General features: G+C 40.5%; 1 protein-coding gene across 3 annotated transcripts in view; it reads right to left on the bottom strand.

Annotated features, from left to right (window-relative positions):
• The window catches only part of GLIS3 (GLIS family zinc finger 3), a 499,006-nt gene that overhangs the window by 470,535 nt on the left and 15,235 nt on the right, over positions 1-13,236 (bottom strand). The gene's annotated exons all lie outside the window — the stretch shown is intronic.

The raw sequence follows: 13,236 nt of genomic DNA on the forward strand, positions 1-13,236 counted from the left end.
TGGGGTGTGAGCACCCCTAACCTCCATATTGTTCAAAGGTCAATGGTATATATCCTATTGGTTCTGTTCCCATGTAGAACTCTGACTAACACAGATACTAAAAAAACAGAAAAGTTATCTCCAGGGAGAAGAATGAAGTGATGTATAAAGAGAACCACAGAAAAGATCATGTTGCCTAGGAAGAAGGAGCATAAGGAAGTGGCATATTCTTATAGTCTCTCAAAATATCTGGCTATACATCCTCCTCTTAGGTGCCATGAGACACCCCCTGGGTTTGTATAATTATATCCCCTTTTACATAAGGGAGCACGGTGGGTTTCAGGTACCTGCAAGACCAAAAGTCTTGAATAAGGTACTTGGGGAATCAATGTGTTGCAGTAGAAAGCACTGATCTCCTGCTCTGCTCACCATAATGCTACCAGAAACAAGGCTCTCTGACATCCCTACGTACACAGTAAGATGTTTAAGATACAAGACCGTGGGGTCAGAGCAAACCTGGATTCAGTTCCCAGCTTTGCCACATACTGGCCATGTGACCGTGGCTAAGTTACTTCATCTCTTCAACACTTCATTTTCTTAATCTAATAATGCAGGGGATCTCATAAAATTCTCATTTATGAGAATTAAGGAGAAAATGAGCTCCAGGGCCATCATAGAAGGCCTTGCAGATTGTGCCCTCGTCACGCAGCCAAGCAACTGAGCTCAGTGCAATGGCTAACCCAGAGTAAGGGCTCAGAAAGTTAGCCATTACTCTGTTTTTCCCTTTCAGTTCTAATTGCCTACCTGACTGCACCAAAACCACTATTTTAAGCAAGTTGCGAGTGGCACTTTTAACTCAAATAGACACAAACACCTGCAACAATTTAATTGGCAGTGGTTTCTCTGCTTCAGCTTGCTGTTCTTTTCAAAATAAATATATACCAGACACTACACCACCACACATAGTAGAAATTCTGGTAGACATAATGTATCTTTCAGGAAATCATTCCCAATTGCCAAGAACCTAACCTTTTGAGGCAATCTCTGCCAAAAAACAAACCAATATCCTATGGAAATATTTAGGGCTGTGAAGTCAGCGCAACATGGGGTAAAAAATACCCACCTCCTGGTTGGGTGTGCTTGGGCAAGTTTCTTAATCTTCTCAAGCCTCTCTGTTCTCTTATTTTCAATGGGAATACCTCACAGGGTTATAGGGGATTAAATTAAGATATATAAAGCTAAGCACAGTTCTAGAATATATAAAACGCTAAATAATTGCTAGCTGTTTTATTTTCAACTCTAGAATAACCAAAAACTTGTGTGTTTTATGTAATACACTAATAATCACTCACTGGCCCCAAGAAGTAATTTTGCTATTAATTTATATGGGCCTAATCCTTTCAAGTAGGTTGAATGACTTGACCTGAAGGCCGTTAAGATTCTGAATCTAAATGTAATGAAACTTTCCCCAAATGTCAGGTGACCTGACATTCTGGTTCAGCCAGGATAGTCCTATGCATAATTATTAATAGGGCCTCGTTTAAGTCCTGACGGTGTCCTAGTTTGTATAACAAATTATATGATCACCCAACCTAAATAAAGTAAAATCTTTAGATGGGAGATACAGATTTAAAATACTTTATTTCACCTTAGTGCATGTGTACTGTGGTTTATATTTTTTCTCTTAGTTTTTGAAGTAAACTGAAAATATAGAGCTTTTAGGATTCTAAATTCATATATCAAGTAGCTTTTCATACTGCCTAGACTGGGGAGTTATGACTAAGCTGTAGGCCTTTATTTCAAAAGACAAGTCACAAGACTGAAGATGCAAGTGGAGCGAGGCCTTCTTGTGCAGCACAGTTGCTGTGGTTTTTAGAGATCTATACTCTCTCACAGGGATGTGTAATCAAGAAATGACAACACTTTACCTGCCCTACCAGTTTGCCACTTAAAATACATTTTCCCACCAGGCTTGGTGGCTCATGCCTGTAATTCCAGCATTTTGGGAGGCTGAGGCAGGAGGGTCACTTAAGCCCAGGAATTGGAGACCAGCCTGGGCAACATAGGGAGAACCCATCTCTACAGAAAAATAAAATAATTAGCTGGGCATGGTGGCTCATGCCTGTGGTCCCCACTACTCGGGAGGCTGAGGTGGAGTCATCACTTGAGCCCAGGAGTTCAAGGCTGCAGTGAGCTATGATGGTGCCAACGCACTCCATCCTGGGTGACAGAGCAAGACCTTGTCATAAATACATACATACATACATACATACATACATAAAATGTATTTTCGTATTTATCATCTAACTTCAACCTCAAAAGCAAATGCCATTTTCTGTTCCACCATCTTACGTGTGCCAGAGATTTCCACGAAAGTGGGTGACTACTTGACAAGTCAATCCACCTAACTCGAAGGTTCTCTGATGCTCACTCTCCTCCCTACTTAAGATCCCCAATCTCTGTCTTTCTCAGCTTCTTGACTCCAAATTTCCAAATGCTCCCATGAATCTGAAAAACCTGGTGCTTGGCCTTCTTGTCCCATTTCGTACCCTGCCCTGCACCTCCGTTCCACCTTCAGGCCATAATGTGCAGCTTTGTTCATCATCCTCATGAAACCAAAGAAAAGAGCATGTCCTTGCACAGGACATTCTCCTACTCCAGGACATGTGGCCGAGTCTGCCTTTTGCCTAGACTCTGCCCATTTGTGAATGAGGATAATATATTATCCCCCATCTTCCAGATGAGGAAACTGAGGCAGGAGGCCTGATGCCTTGAAAAGGTCACCATAGTGGTAAAGACTGAACTGGACAGTGGGTCTTGGCTCCAATGTCTATGTTGTTTCCCGATAGCAGTGCTTCTCAAATGTCAATGTGCACTTGCAAGGTCAGTTACATAATTTGTAGGGACCAGTGCAAAATAAAAGTGCTGCGTCCCTTGATCAAAAAGCAAGAAAGAAGCTTTTTCCTTTCTTCTTAGGTCTCTCTCTCTGGACTTGTTGGGGTTTTTTTCATTTGCTACTTAACATTGATTGGGTTCCTTCTGCACAGGGATACTCTCAGAGCAAGTGCAGACCCCCAAAGGTGCCCAGAGCCTCACTGGCAATTGGCCACATGGGGCACACACACCCCACCACACCTTCCTCATACACTCCTGCAAGGCCCCATCCCTGCCAGAAGCAGAGGGTGGCAGTGAATATTGGGTGGAAGTGGAAGAGTCAGTGGTCATCCTGGCACGGGATGAGACCACGCATTAACTGCTCCAGTGTCCCATGGGACTTCACTGGCAAACAACAGATTCAAAAACAGAATCATTAAGAATGTCCAGAAGGTGACCACAGAACACTAAACCCTAAGCACAGGGCACCCCTTCTGAGTGCAGGACCCTGTGAAGTGACTACTCACACATCCACGAAGCCAGCCCTGTGCACACGAATCACTTGGGAATCTTGTTAAAATGTACATTCGGATTCAGGAGGTCTGGAGTGGCCCTGTGCATTTCTAACCAGGTCCTGGAGGAGGCTAAAACTGCTGGTCCTCAGATTATACTTGAGTAGCAAGGTCCTACACCACAAGTTGCATTTTGTAACTTGTTTATTATGTCAGATCCAATTACAAACTTTTTATGACTTTCATTATTCAAATAAGGCAGTCATGAAAATAAGCACTAAATACAAGTCACCATCCATTGTGTCTTTAAAACGTGACAAGTCAGAAGTAGCAAATCTATTCACATTCATAGTATCTGCCTGCCTGGGTTTACAGACTTCATATAGATAAAGGTATGGAAAGGTGCTTATGCATATACCAGTGTCACTCAGGTGGCCACACAAAAACAGCTGCCTAACTCCTCCCGAGTAGACAATGCTCTCCATGCTCAGAGGGGCCAACTGTTCAAAACTGTCAAGGAGAATTTTCAAAAACAGGAGTAAGTGCCCATTTCCTCAGCTCATGGATGGAAACAACGGCTAAATGGTTTGAGTTTTTAAAAGTGTACTTTTTAAGGAATGGCAGCACCCTCTATTCTAATAGAGAGAAGGAGAAAGATTTCTCCGAACTCCTATAGCAAAAGATCTAAGACCACTGGGTCCTATTCAATGTAAAACCACACAGCACATAAAGAATGAGACTGGGCAAGGCATGGTGGCTCACACCTGTAATCCCAGCACTTTGGGAGGCCGAGGTGGAAGGATTGTTTGAACCTAGGAGTTTGAGACCATCCTGGGCAACACAGGAAGATCCCCTCTCTACAAAAATTAAAATATATATATATATATATATCCAGGTGTGGTGATACACCCCTATGGTCTCAGCTACATGTGAAGCTGAGGTGGGAGGATCACTTGAGCCCAGCAGTTCAAGGCTGCAGTGAGCTATGATCGTGCCACTGCACTCTGGCCTGGGAGACAGAGTAAGACCCAGTCTCTATAAGTTAAGTAAGTAAATAAATAAACAAATATTTTTAAAAAGAATGAGATCACCAGCAATCTGAGCCTTGGTGTCTTCATCCCTAAAATGGGGCCAGTTACACTTGCCCCATCTCACAGGATGCTACCTTTAATCAAATCACATGAGATAATCAACATGAAAGTTTGTGAACTACAAAGTACTCTATAAGTCCAAGTCCTTTAACCACCTTAGAAAATGCTACAGGCTGACCAGGAGCAGTGGCTCATGCTTGTAATCCTAGCACTTTGGAAGGCCGAGGCAGATGGATCCCTTTGAGCTCAGGAGTTCAAGCCTAGCCTGGGCAACATGGAGAAACCCCATCTTTACAAAAAATACAAAAATTAGCCAGTGGTAGCACGAGCCTGTGGTCCTAGCTACTTGGGAGGCTGAGGCTGGAAAATCGTCTGAAACCCGGGAGGTGGAGGTTGCAGTGAGTCCAGATAGTGCCACTGCACTGGGCAACAGAGTAAGACTGAAAGAAAAGAGAAGAAAAGAAAAGGTAAGGGAAGGGGGAAGGAGGAAGGGAAAGGGGAGGAGGATGGAGAAGGGGAAGGGGAAAAAGAAAATGCTATAGGTGACTAATGAAAGTTACATTTCAGCTTCATATCCTGTAGCATTTCAGGTGGGGAAGGGTATTAACGGAGTAGATTATTTTAAAGATGTAGTTACAAGACTGACAAATCCCCTTTTATAATTGGAACAAATCATGCCTGCGATTGAGTAACACTTGGAAATCCATCATCAATTTGATTTGTACATGGCATCAATAAATCATACAAGGTGGACCCTGTGTAGCTCAGAGAGTAAACAAAAGTAAACATTGTGTTTCACCTGACTTGCTGGCGAGACAAAATGAAAACTCTGGCTACTTCAACTGGAATAATGCCTTTGGTCTTTGCTGTTTGGTTATTTTTGGAACCTTTTATGGAATATTAACTTTATTTGCTCTAATTCTGCAGGAAGCCACATTGGAAGTGCAAGAAAATATAAATGATTAAAAAGCAGAAGTGAAAAAAAAATAACCAAGGATTTTGCCCCAACTTTCTTTAGGTGATATATTAACTGCATCTCTTCAAAACTGCGGGACCCCAATTGTCACTCTTATCCCAGTTCTAACATGGTTGCATTCAACACGGTACACACACCAGTGTTAGCAGACTTTTTTCATTGTCTATTGTTTTCCCAGGGATAAACCTAAGGAAATACTTTTCCTAAGTATAGGAAAGTAACATTTTAAATCAGTGTCAGTATTGTAAAATTGTATGATGTAAAATGTATGATGTGGCAGTGAGAAAAACACACAGCTAGCTAACTCACTGACCAAGCAAGCTCTAACCTAAGCTCTAGATTAAAACCAGTTGAAATAGCCAACCACAAGCAGTAAAAAATAAACATGAAATTTGATGTATTATTTAAAGTGCATTAATTTTTCGACTTCCCAGGTTCTCACGATACATTGTCTTTCTTAAACCAGGTCTTTACAAGAGACACCAACCTTAAGTGACACAAAAGAGTTTTTTAATCCCAATTAGTTTGGTGTCCTCTGTTGATATTATTCTGTCTTTTTTTCCTGACCAACAATAATGAGTAACCCACAGACGCTAATGAATAACTAACTCTCTTTGTCTCCAAGGACAGCAGAGCCCAGTAAGAAATGTCAGAAGCCCTGAAGTAAAATAAAACACTCTTCTAATGAAAATCTTCCCAATTATATATTCCTCCGGGTACTACAAATGTAAAATTGTCTTAAATATTTAAATAGTTGTGTCAAATGTGCTTCAAGTGGGGATCATAAAACTGATTTCCCAGATGCTTTGAAAAATGCATTTCTACCAGTCTAATTACAGTGAGTAACTGTTAGAGCAGGAAGTAGGGGAAATACAATATAACCGCGATCCTTCACACACAAATCCTAGCGAAGCTAGTAAGTTGCCAACTACACCCTGTCCTCCCTGCTCACCCAGTGGCTCAGATAAATAGGAACACATTCACCTCCCCTCATTAAAAATTTACATGTAGTAAGTGATCAATTTTAAAACTAATTTCTATTGTCTTAGAAACATAAAACTAAAAGTAACTTTTCTTTGTCATACACAAAGCAAATAAAAATACACGATGTTTCTGAAAACACTGACAAGTGTGCAATAAGAGAGTGTGAGGAAGAACTCAGTAACTTGTATTTTCATTGGAACTCACTCTCTTTCTCTAATATATTTCCTAACTTTGTCCATGGAAAGGGCTTACAAGCAACGACATCCCACAGTCAACAAGAACACCCTTTCTGCCAGTTTTCCAAATATTCCCCACTAAGAGGGACTTGAGCTTCTTGGGAAAACGCATGATTCCAGGTCTGGGGCATGCAAGTACAAGTGAGCCTAGAACATCTTGTTATGTCTGTAAGCATGGAAGTACTTAATGGGACCATGTCATAAAGACACAAGAATTGAATTCAAGGGGCTCCTACTGGCCAAATTTGGGACAATTTGAGCATCACAAACAATAATGATGGTAATGAATTATAGCACACTAATTTTAAAAGAAATTCATGAGTGATTCCGTAGTGATTCACAAAAAGAGAAGGGAGAGAAGATCCTCTCTCCAGAAGAATACCAGTTAATAAACATAGCAGGAATAAAAGAATCAGAAAATCACCACTATGCAACCAACCATGTAAAAACTGATTCTGACAAGTATCATCAATGGATGCTATGAAAGATTGTTGGAGGACAAGATATTTGCACAAGATTACTTACACATTTTGAAAGAAAATTGTCCTTCACAATGCAGAGATCTGGTGACACCACCTTAACCAGGTGATCAAATATACCATCACAAATACTAGGATGAAGCAAAATTCATTACTTCTGTGTATAATGCAATGGGTGGTACACAAATCACCTACATAGTATTCTTGTCAAAAATATTTAACCTGAATCCAATCATGAAGAAATGATCAGACAAATCAGAGTGTGGAAAAAGACAACTCACCTGAACTCTTTAAAAATATCAGCATGGCTGGGCATGGTGGCTCACACCTGTAATCCCAGCACTTTGGGAGGTTGAGGCGGGTGGATCACGAGGTCAGGAGTTCAAGACCAGCCTGGCCAAGATGGTGAAACCCCATCTCTACTAAAAATACAAAAGTTGCCGGGTGTGGTGGCAGGCACCTGTAATCCCAGCTACTCCACAGTAGCGTTTTTCTCCACTGCCACATCATAAATTTTAAAATACTGACACTGATTTAAAATGTTATTTTCCTGTATCATTCCTTTACTTAGATTTATCCCTGGGAAAACAACAGACAATGAAAAAAGTCTGTTGAAGTAGGCTAAAGAGATATGACAACCAAAGGTAATATAGGATTTTTGATCAGAAAGAAAAACAGCTATGAAGGACATTTGGATAATAAGTGGGGAAAGAAAATAATTTATAACATAATATTAATAATACAAGTAGAATGAAATAAATAATATAAAATTTAAATATGGATTATACTTTATATTTGAGGCATAAACATAAATATATGTTATATATTATATATGTATTGTATATATATGTATATATATGTGTTATATATATATCAGCATATTTTTTCATGAAACACAAAGAAAGGTAGAGGAACCAGAAGAAAAAAAAAACAGAATAATATCAACAAAGGACACCAAACTAATTGGGATTAAAAAACTATTTTGTGTCACTTAAGGTTGGTGTCTCTTGTCTCACTCTGTCACCCAGGCTTGAATGCAGTGGCACAATCATGGCTCACCGCAGCCTCAAACTCCTGGGCTCAAGTGATCCTTCCACCTCAGCCTCCCACACAGCTAGGTCTACAGGCACATGCCAACACACCCAGCAAATTATTTTATTTTTTGTAGAGAGAGGGGTGTCACTTTGTTGCCCAGGCTGGTCTTGAGCTCCTGGCCTCAAGCCATCCTCCTTTGGGATGCCACAGACTGTGGCATCCCAAAGTGCTGGGACTACAAGTGTGAGCCACATGCCAGCCTGGACTATATTTTAAATGTAACTATATATAAATAATACTTTGTATGAAAGTTAAATTCCTTGGTTATGATTAATATATTTTGGTTATATAACATAAAAGACACTGGCTTAGGAATTTGGAGGTGAAATGTCACAATGTCTGCAACTTACTTTCAAGTGGTTCACCTTACTTGAGAGAGATAAAAGAGGCAAAATGCAAAAAAAAAAAAAAAGCTAAATACAGTATAATACAACACAAAACAGCATAAGGCCAGATCAAACTTCAAAAAATGATGAATTCGGCATCAAAGAATGAATTGTATTTAAGAAATAAGTTATGCAATGATTGGTTAATTTAAATGGGAATAGCTGGGCAGGGCATCTGGGAAATGTGTTTGAAGAGGAACAGATCTAGGAGGAGTCCTTCTTTTTGCCTTTTGCCTTTTGTCCTCTTCCTTCCTCCTCACTCTGCTCAGAAGGCAGACTAGATAGCTGGATCTGGAATGAGGCAGATGTGCAATCTAGAGGAAGACTAGAGAAAGCTCCATGATCTTGGACCAGAGAGAGCAGAGTGGCCAACCACTAACAGCAAGCACCTACTCCAGCCTTCTCTGTGTAATAAAAATAAACTCCTACAACAAAAGTTCCCCAATGTTCTCAGTTCATGGCATGCTCAGTGTTTCAGTAATTTTTTCATGGTACCCCTAGGCCAAAAGAAACACCTACGGTTGCATTTATCAAGTAGTTAGGTGTAAACAACTCAATAACATGTATGTACTAACAGCTTATTAGTTGTTTGAAAAAATAATACAAATAAATTAAAAGAAAAATAGTATTTTTATTTCATTCTTAAATAACCCCAAATACTAATGGGATGTGTGTTAAACTGTGCACTCTAATGCTTCTCAAACTTTGGAGTAAGATTGGACACCATCACCCGTTCCATGTTGATTTCACTCAGTATTTGCTCTTTTAAAATTGTGGTAAAATATATACAGCATAAAAGCGATCATCTTAGTCATTTCTAAATGCACAGTTCGGTGGCATTAAGTATATTCACATTATTGTGCAACCATCACCATTACCTATCTCCAAAACTTTTTCATCTTCACCAACTGAAACTCTGTACCCATCAAACGCTCAATCCTCATGTCCCCTTTCCCCCAACTCCCAGCAACCACCATTCTTTCTGACTCTATGAATTTGACCATTCCAGGAACTTCATACAAGAGGAATCATACAATATGTGTCCTTTTGTGACTGGTGCATTTCATTTAGCATAATTTCCTCAAAGATCATCCATGTTGTAGCATGTGTCAGAACTTCCTTTCTTTTTCAGGCTGAATAATATTCCACTGTATGCATATACCACATTGGGTTGCTTCTTCCTTTTGGCTATCATAAATAATGCTGCCGTGGACATGGGTGTAAAAAGTACTTGCCTCTTCTAAATTACAATTACTGATAATGGAGCTTCTCAAAGATATGATGTCACCAAAAGGAACATAAGTGCAATTTACTATTGAAACTGTCAACCTCCTCAACCTAGTAGTTTGACCAGTATCCAAAGGATACCACATATCCCTGTTTCCTTCTAAATTTAAAATACCCTGTGACTCCTCAAGTTCACAGTGGCACTCCAGTGACCTTAAAACACTGTTTGGGAACCACAATCTATGATGTTAAAGCCACTGTTATTTGAGTTTTCAACTGAGCAGAACTCAATTTTTAAATAATATAAACATTAATATCAAATGTATACTTCTCACGAACTTTCCATCAAAGATTCTTCAGTCTTCAAGTCAGATGCTTGTCTGTGGAGCAATTCTTAGGTAACTTAAATTCTACGTATACAGCTCTATTGCTTCCCTAAGAGTTGCTATAATCATTTTCAAAGCTTAGAATATGCATTTTCTTAGCTACCATGTAAACTGTACCTTGCCCCAAAGCAATGATACTGCTTTGGTTAAAATTTATGTGTCAAATTGACTGGGCCACTTGATGCCCCTATATTAGGTCTAACACTACTCTGGGCATTTCTATGAGGGTGTTTTTGGGTGAGATTAACATTTAGTCAGTACACTGAGTAAAGCATATTGCACTCCCTAATGTGGGTGGTTCTCAGCCAATCAGTTGAAGTCCTGAATAGAACAAGGTTGACCCTTGCCCCCAACAAGAGAAAATTCTTCCTGCCTGATTGCCTTCCAACTGGGACACTGGTTTTTTTCTTACCTTTGAATTCAAACTGAAACATCAGCTCTTCCTGGATCTTGAGCCTGCCAGCCTTCAGCCAGGGACTACATCATGGGTTCTGCTGGTTCTCAGGCCTTCAGACTCAGACTGCAATGAAACCATTGGCTCCCCTTGTCTCCAACTGACTGACTCTCCCTGTAGATCCCAGAACTTGCCACTCTCCATAATCCCAAGGGCCAATTTCTTATAACAAATTTCTTTATATATACATATATATACACACACACACACAAATATACACATGTAGATATGTATCCTATTCGTCTATTTCTCTGGAAAACCCTAATTAACAAACCCACAAGAGTCCCATGTTCCATCAGTGTCCTCAAAATGGATCCAAACTCCTTGGCACATCATTCATGGCCCTTCCTCTGGCTTCTGCTGATTCCTCTTCAGCTTCATCTCTTACCACGGTTTTCTGTACCCCTGTCCATGTGGAACCAAGTGGAAGTCCATGAAATGCACCAGGATTTCTCCCCTCCAGGTTTTGAGTGCATTTTTCTCCCTTCCCAGAATAAGTTCCAGACAACCCCCTCCATTCACACATATGCATGCTCACACACACACACACGCATACACACACACACAGGACATGCACTTTGCATGATTGCAAAGCTAGCTCTTCTCCTTCTAATTATCTGCCTATATAGCACAGGCCAGAAACCCTTCTATGTGGCCATATCATTCTGAGTGTACCCCTACTGGAGTCCTTACTGTGCTGTTTTGTTTGTTTTTGTTTTTGTTTTGAGATGGAGTCTTGCTCTGTTGCCCGGGCTGGAGTGCAATGGCACAATCTCTGCTCACTGCAACCTTTGCCTCCCAGGCTCAAGCAATTCTCCTGCCTCAGCCTCCCGAGTAGCTGGGATTATAGGTGCCCACCACCACACCCGGCTCATTTTTGTATTTTTAGTAGAGGTGGGGTTTCACCATGTTGGCCAGGCTGGCTTCAAACTCCTGACCTCAAATGATCTGCCTGCCTCAGCATCCCAAACTGCTGGGATTACAAGCATGAGGCATCGCACCTACCTACTGTGCTGTATTTTAACTGGCCACTTGTTTGTATGCATTATCCAACTTCTTGAGGGAAAGGACTATGCTTTATTGGCTATTGCATCTCCAGAACAGTGGATCACCCACAATATATGCTCAATAATTATTTCTAGAGTAAATGATCAAAGTTCAAACAATCCTAGATTACCACCCTCAACCAGTTATTGGCTTAGTATAGGAATTGTCAACCAAGACCTGGAAGAAATGATACATTCAGCCACTTCTCGTACCATCTAGACCACTGATGGTATCTAAGCTCCAAAGCTAGAGGTGATAATAATACAGCTGTCCTCCACCCATCATTTGTGCCTATGCATGTCCCAACCATGCAGATCCAGGACGGACACTGTAAGCTAGGAAGCTCAGCAAGAAAACAAAAAGCAACAGGGAAGGGAATCAGGAAGCAGCACTACTTCTGACAGGCATTTCAAGGTGTATCGACCCTGAGAATTCACTAGCCCTTAAGCAACTGAGGTTTTTTTTAAAAACATGGCTTTAATTACAGCCACTTCTGACTGCCATCAAAGTTAGTATTCCCAAGCTCCTTACTGGCTGGTGCCTCTGAAGTTACTTACTCTTTCTAGACCTTAGTTCGCTTATAAGTTAAATAACCATAGCATACAACTCAGTGCTGTTTGAGGAATAACTGAGACTATGTATTGGAAAGCACTTAACACAGTGCCTGACATATGCTGAGTTATGATACAATAAAGGCAAGTTATTAATATTATCACCATTATTATTGTCAGTCAGGATTGCAAACATATGTACATATAAAAGCAAGCTACAGTTCACTAGTCAAGCATGAGCTAAAAGGTTTTACCGGGCCTCAGCCCCTGAAAATCTAAACACCTAAATCTAACATGAGGGAACTTAGTTTGCCACGCCATGGACATAGCAACCCGACAATGAGAAACCTATTTTGGATGTAGCCCCAGGAAAACTTTTTCCCATACTTATACTAAATATCAGTACCTCTAAGAAATAAAACGATTCAAAACTAATCTAGACCAAAAAAAAAAAAACAGAAGAAGAAGAAGAAGAAAAATAAATAAATTAAGGCTGGGCACGGTGGCTCACGCCTGTAACTCTAGAACTTTGCAAGGCCAAAGCGGGCAGATCACTTGAGCTCAGAAGTTGGAGACCAGCCTGGGCAACATAATGAAATCCTGTCTCTAAAAAAAAAAAATTAGCCAGGCGTGGCGGCACGCACCTGTGGTCCCAGCTACTTGGGGGACTGAAGCAGGAGGATCACTTGAACCCGGGAGGATGAGGCTACAGTGAGGCCAAGATCATGCCACTGTACTCCAGCCTGGGTGACAAAGTGAGATCCTGTCTCAAAAAATTAATTAACTTAAAAGGCGCATGTATGTTTAGTGCTATTGTTTTTTTAAAACCTGCCCATTTACACCAATTTCTCCAAACACAGAAATACGCTGACACTAAAACAAACAACTTTTTGGCTACTTGCCTGATAGGAATCACTATTCATCTTAATTAACTGAATGAGTGGCTAGTCTGAAGGCTG

The sequence above is a fragment of the Trachypithecus francoisi genome, unplaced genomic scaffold, assembly GCF_009764315.1.
Source record: "Trachypithecus francoisi isolate TF-2019V2 unplaced genomic scaffold, Tfra_2.0 Lachesis_group16, whole genome shotgun sequence".
In the NCBI taxonomy this organism is placed as follows: domain Eukaryota; kingdom Metazoa; phylum Chordata; class Mammalia; order Primates; family Cercopithecidae; genus Trachypithecus; species Trachypithecus francoisi.